Source organism: Apis dorsata, unplaced genomic scaffold (assembly GCF_000469605.1).
Source record: "Apis dorsata unplaced genomic scaffold, Apis dorsata 1.3 scaffold_67, whole genome shotgun sequence".
Classification (NCBI taxonomy): Eukaryota; Metazoa; Arthropoda; class Insecta; order Hymenoptera; family Apidae; genus Apis; species Apis dorsata.
In genome coordinates, this window is record NW_006263365.1 from 39,274 (window position 1) to 45,867 (window position 6,594).

The 6,594-nt window shown below is 29.0% G+C and overlaps 1 protein-coding gene across 7 annotated transcripts in view; it reads right to left on the reverse strand.

Moving 5' to 3' along the window:
* LOC102671973 (matrix metalloproteinase-14) overlaps positions 1-6,594 on the reverse strand; it is a 45,817-nt gene that overhangs the window by 33,839 nt on the left and 5,384 nt on the right. The window lies entirely within an intron of this gene.

Below are 6,594 nucleotides of genomic sequence, written 5' to 3' on the forward strand. Positions count from 1 at the left end.
AATGATACTGAATATCATGACGTATCACATTCACGATGAGAGATACTACTTCCGATTTGTGATACTATTTCTATTATTCAAATTATCATATCGTAAATTATCCTTTGTTCCATCAATGATGATATTGCACGTATTAAACGGTATTCAAGATCAAACGAGCAATGCATACGTAATGATACATTTCTATTTCTTTTTGTCGCGATGGAAGTAAGATAAGGTGTCCGTTACAAGCGAGAACATGTCTTCCTTGAACTCTCCGAAGAATCGATTGTTCAATTTTAATACTGAAAGTAGAATTCTGATGAGATTTTTTAATTGGTATGCGTAGCCAAGTATTAGATGAATGCGATTAGGATTCAGGAAGCAAATTTTGTGTTAAGTTTTTTCCTCTTCCTAATAGAGAAACGCAGATTAAAACAGAAGCATTTAACTTTTTTCAGTTCGGAAAACAATTTTTTTTTTTCTTAATGAAATTAAAATCACAGTAAAATTCTTTCTAATTCTGTAAAATCTCATTCCATAGAATTATAATCTTTCATTATGAATCATCTGTTAAACGTATAATTATATTTTTTTCTTAGTAAAATTTTTTCCGTTTCGGTTTCAAAATTTAATCGTAAATGTATAAAAATAACATAAAATTAATTAATAAAACTCATTCCAATCCCAATTACCTCGAAATTATAATTTTTCTATTACAATTCAATTTAGAGAACACGATCTTCCCTGATAAAATTTCTCCTTAAATCGATTCTAATTTCCTAAAATTAAAACCACCCACGAATCGAAATATTTCAAAAAAGAAAGCACGTACAACCATCTGCGACTCGATGACTAATCAAAACTTCATATAAACTTCCATTCACGAATATTTTCAGAGTGTCGTTAATTAAGCTAATCGATTCGATCATATCTCATCTCAGCATACATGCATCTCGAAATCTTTCTCCTCTCTTCTCTCTCTCTCTTTCTCACTCTTTCTTTTTCTCTCTTTTTCTCAAGCAGCAGACAGTGAGGGTACGTAAAAGAGCGAACGATCGGTGGTATGGAGCGACGATGAGAATATCTATGGAAACGATCATTAATATTCCGATGACGGTCGGATCGTGTCCTGCCTGCGGATCGGCCACGACGAAGGCCAACATTCGCTATCCTAAGCCGTGTGTATTTCCGTGTCGAGGCACATACATTATTTACCATTTCCTAGTATGATCCGTCAACGAGAGAAAGAGAGCCGAGAGAGAATCGATTAGTTGGCACCTTGCCCGATACCGAATCGATTTTTTTCCCTCGATCGACCCTTTGAAAAATCGGAACAAACAAAGAATCTGTAAGTTTTTTTTTTGTTTGATTGGTTTGAATGATTTATTTATTTATTTTTGAAGATTTTTGGATAATTTTTGGATGGTTGATTGATTTTGATCAGTGAGGTTTTTTAGTAGGTTAGATTATAAGTTTATCTAATAATATATTTTTAATCTTTCGAGAACAAGTCTTTTTGTATGAAGATTTTCTCAATTAGATAGATAATATTATATTATAACTTTGTTTTCTCCAGGATTTGTCAATAATTGTAGATCGTGTATCGTGTTAACTTTTTCTTCTGGACAATATCTATATAGATAATCTGATTGGATATTAATTGGTACTTAGTATTCCAAGTTCTATTTCTTTGAATAGATAGATGACATTTTTATCTATATGATCGATGAATCACTAATTATACAATTATTTATCTTACTTTTATTTTAGATTTTTAATTCTTTATTTTATTCTATTATCTAAAATACAAAAAATACCCCATAATTTCACAAAAATTCTATAATATCCTTGTTTCACAATTATTTATAAAAAAAGATCGACGATCTCCATTACGTAGAATAATAAGCGACCGTTATTTCCTCGAATAATTAATTCCATTCTGGATTACGATAGCAATCTCTATACACGTAAGAATATACCTGGCGCCTCTAAAATTTTCTACTACAACGTCGTGTCGCGAAAGTGTGTTCGATCATGCTTGTTTGACTTGGCACGTTGCCAGGAACATAAATTCGTGTCAATTACGTTCGTAGTACAAAGTATTACGTCGTACGTGTCGAGTGACGTATCACTGTCGTATAGTACTATAATAATTATTGAATAAATTAGCGGTATCAGGGGCAATAGCATTTCTTCCTGGATTATGTTTATACGGTCTAAATATGGAGGGAAGCTTGTCACGACAAGATTTTATAATTTTTGTTGTCTTGTTGAGATTAAAATTAATCGTGTTTTTAAAATATATAAGAGGGAGGAATATTTAATACTTATTTTCGAAATATATTTTTTGAGATTATAAAGACACGTTATAATTAATAATATCTGAAAAAGTTAAGTACATGTATAAAAAAATAAATAATAATAAAAATAATAATTTATTTTAATTATATTTGATCGAAATTTGTGCGAATTTCATCGTTATATTGAAAAAAATTGTTGCAAGTAAAATAATTTTTTAACAAGGAAATTGGCAAGGGGGTTATAAAGAATGAAATCTATCATGATGCGTCTGATTGAAGTAAGTATGATTCCACTGCCTACGTTCCTGACTCTTACTACTTGCAACAATCGGTTAGCCTAGTTTTCCTTCGCGTCGCTGTAATTTGAATAAAAATAGATGTTTGACATTAGATTGTTTCGATCGAAATATCCGAAAAACTTCGCACGTGTTTCTTTTTCGATGAAATAATCGAAATAACGATAAATTTTTCATCACGCCAACAACACAATTCTAATAGTTATTCGTTTTTTTTTTAATAAGAATTATAAATATTATTTTTCCCTCTTATTTTTATTGATTAAAAATTAAGCAAGAAATGCTTGTACAAATATCGATTTGCATGGTTTCCCATATTCTTTTTTTTTCATTTCATTCAACTAGTAAGCAACAAAAGGATCGTTTCACAATTTTATCGAAATTCCACCATTCATCCCTTTCACACGATAAACTTCCTTTGACAGGTTATTCAATTATCCTATATTGTATAATCAAACAAAGACAATCATAACATAGAGTTGGACATACATGTGAAATGACAATTCTGTCATTTTATGAAAGAATAACATCTTCTTGCAATATGAACGATGTCGCATTTGTGATTCGATAAAAAATTATAAGATCATGTCTTCTAAATTTTATGCAATGTTTCACTCGTTTACGTAAAATTTGTAAAATTTGCTTGCAAAATTCCATTTCATTTATCATCTATCTTAATAGTATCGTATAAAAAAATTTATTATCTAATAATTTGATAATGACTAATAATTGATTATAGTTTTAAAAATTCCTAATTAAATCCTATAAATATGCTGGGAATTTTATTATCAGAAATATTTGATCGTATCTTTTTTTCTTATTAACGTCGTTTTATTTTTATTTTATACGGAAAACACGTGGTTTTACGAAATTTCGATTCGACAAGCTTCCTCCAATTAATCGGTGCATGCATCGATTAATTTTTAATAAAAATCAATGAAACGTAATTAAGAGCGTGAGATTCTTAACACGTTGCGAACCTTGGAGATAAACTTTCTCGCACTTATATTTATCGGGATAGATAATTATCGTTATCGTGTTTCTAGATTGCTTAAGCACAAAATCGTTTTCTTAAATCGTCTTCTTCGCGATTTCAATGACCGTCGTTCGGCCAAGGTGTTATTATCAGTCTTATCTTTGTTGTTTAATTATGAAAAAAAATGCGAATCTTAATAGAGAAAATCTTTATTGGAATTGGATTGACCATATTGTTTGGAATTTTTGTAGTTATAGATATAAGTGAAGTTTCATTGAAAAATAAATTTGGAAATTGAGGAGATATTTTTTGGATAGATTTATAGAACAATTTTACAGATAAATTATTTTTAATTGTATGTTATGTAGTATGTAACATATTGTGTCATTTTTTTTTTTTTTTATAATATCAAACTTTCTATTTTCTTTTTCTGAGATATATTTCTTAATAAAAGAGGAGGAATATTTTTGGAATATTTTTATGATAGAAATATATATTGTCTATTGATATATATTTCTATCATATAAAAATATATAATTTCATAATAAAAATTACGTATTGTTTCATTAGTCTGTTATTAAAGGAAATAAAATAAATGATATTTTTGTAGAATAAAATTATCTTATCTTGCACTTTCAAACTGTATCTTCTTAGGAAATTTTGTTTAAAAAGTAGATAGTCAATATTAACATTCGATGCTTTAACATTAATATCGACTTAAGAATGAGAAGTCCAAATTGTTCTATCATCATTCGAAATTTAATAATTGTTCCTTTGTTTTTAGATTCTTGTTACAATTTTATTATTATTTGTAATTATTTAAAAATATATGAAAAATGTTATATGAAATTTGTCTATGAATCTTGTTATCAAGTTATAGGCAAGTATTGAATGCAGTTTGAATGTAGCTTCGAATTCTGTATCAGGAATATGAAAGGTCAATCATTTTTAATTTATCTTTAAATTTCCCTATGAAAAATGTTTAGATATCTTCATGAATCACATCCAAATCACAATAAAAAACTTGAAATTAATGTATACACTATAATCAGCCAATATATTCAAGCAATATCAATTACACAAAAACATTTATCATAAATCCATTTATTAGCTATCAGTACATGCATACATCAACTAATAAATATACACATTTGTTCGTTCAACATTGAAAAGATCGAAAAGAAACGAATTCATTCATTCAACAATGTTAGAAAAGAAAAAACTAGAATAAACTCTTGTAAAAGAGGCAACAAAAGAACTTCAAAACTTTAGATTGGAGTTGCAGAAAATTTCGAATTTCCTGTTGAAACGAATATATAGGATTAGCACAGTACTATGAATCGAAGGTTAGAAACGAGTCATCGCGCCAACCTGAACTTTGTCAGCGAAGGTAGCCAAGTGACGTCACATTGTCCTTATGTCATTACGTAGGAAACCGGTCTCTGCTTTTCCTCCTTTATACATCGAGTTCCTTCGAGGATACCTCGAATAGATAGATAAAATTATTCATGATATTCCTTCGGTTCTGGTTAGCGTAGTTTCTATCTGACTTCATACGATTCGTGATGTTGTTGCATATGAAATTGTGCAATTGTACAATTGGAGACAATGAGGAAGAATTCATTGAATGAATTCGTTGGAAATAGTTTTGTTTGGGAAAAGATAAGAATTTGTTGCAAGTGAGAATATTGTTATTTGGATATACGTGATATTAAATATTGATAAGATAAAATAATGGTAGTGACATGAAAAAGTGTGAAAGTCAATAATAATTTTACAAGAATTGTTGAATTTTGAAATTAATCGTAGAAGTAATGATAATTAAATAGATATCTTGAATAGGATTGAATAGACAATGTTTAAAAGAATTTTTCTACTGATTATAGCGATAAGATAAAATTGACTTTGGTGAGTATTAGCAAAAAGTACAATAATAAACAATAATAAAATAATTGAAATTAATTAAAATAAAAGATCATGCATCGATGCATCAAATAAAAGAAAATAATAGTAACGAAAAATATTCAAACAAATTTTATCAACAATTCAAAATTCAAATTCGTTTAAATTCAAAGAAAACGTCGAAGAACATTGTTCAAACGAAGTAAAATTGTAAAAAGAATATAAAAAAAAAAAGAACGAACAACAAAGAAAATTTTCTACATGCAATATTCTAATAAACTAAGAAAATTGTTTCTAATCTAAGTCGTGCTCGAGATATGAACCTGGTCTCGATCGTAATCTGTATATCAGTATCGTAGAGATAAAACATTTCCTCCAGAATGTTATTCGCGTTTGTCAAAAGAAAACGGTGTATACGACCATTACTCATTCACGCGTGACACACACGTATCGTGACAGATTTCGCGCGAATCAATTTTCCCGATTCGAATAATCGTTTCCATTCAGATATTTTCCTCTCGATCTCCAACAGCTGGAACTTGTTGCATTCCCTCGAAACGTGTCATTTTCCACGAACAATCGTGAAAATTCGCTTCCGATCGCATGATATCAACGATTGTGTAACATGATTTTACTCATCACTGGCCATTGTCATTCGAATAGAGAATTTTTGCGATACTTTACTGAATTTAATGAATTGAATCGCATAAAGAATTGTCTATATTTCGTATGATTGTTAATATTCACCATGAATTTTTGTGAGTACAAATAAGAATTATAAGTTATTTTGTATATTTTGTTATCTTTATAGGTGAACAAACAATCCACTAATTGTTTTAGAGATACTAGATACTAGATACACTTTTAACGAAAGATTTTATTAGAACTTCATCACTGAGCCAAATTGATACAGATCTCTTTATCAACCTTGTGAAGAGTAGTATGATGTTACATACTCACGTGTCAATACCTAGCATCTACTTATCAAAATCTAGTACTTATCAAAACTAGTCATTAATCATCAACAACGTACAATTATTACTTCCTAGATCTCTTCTAAAATCGTTCTAAAAATCTACATCACAAACTTTAACTTTTAAATTCTAATCGTTCTCTTAAAAAGCGAGAGAGAGAGAGA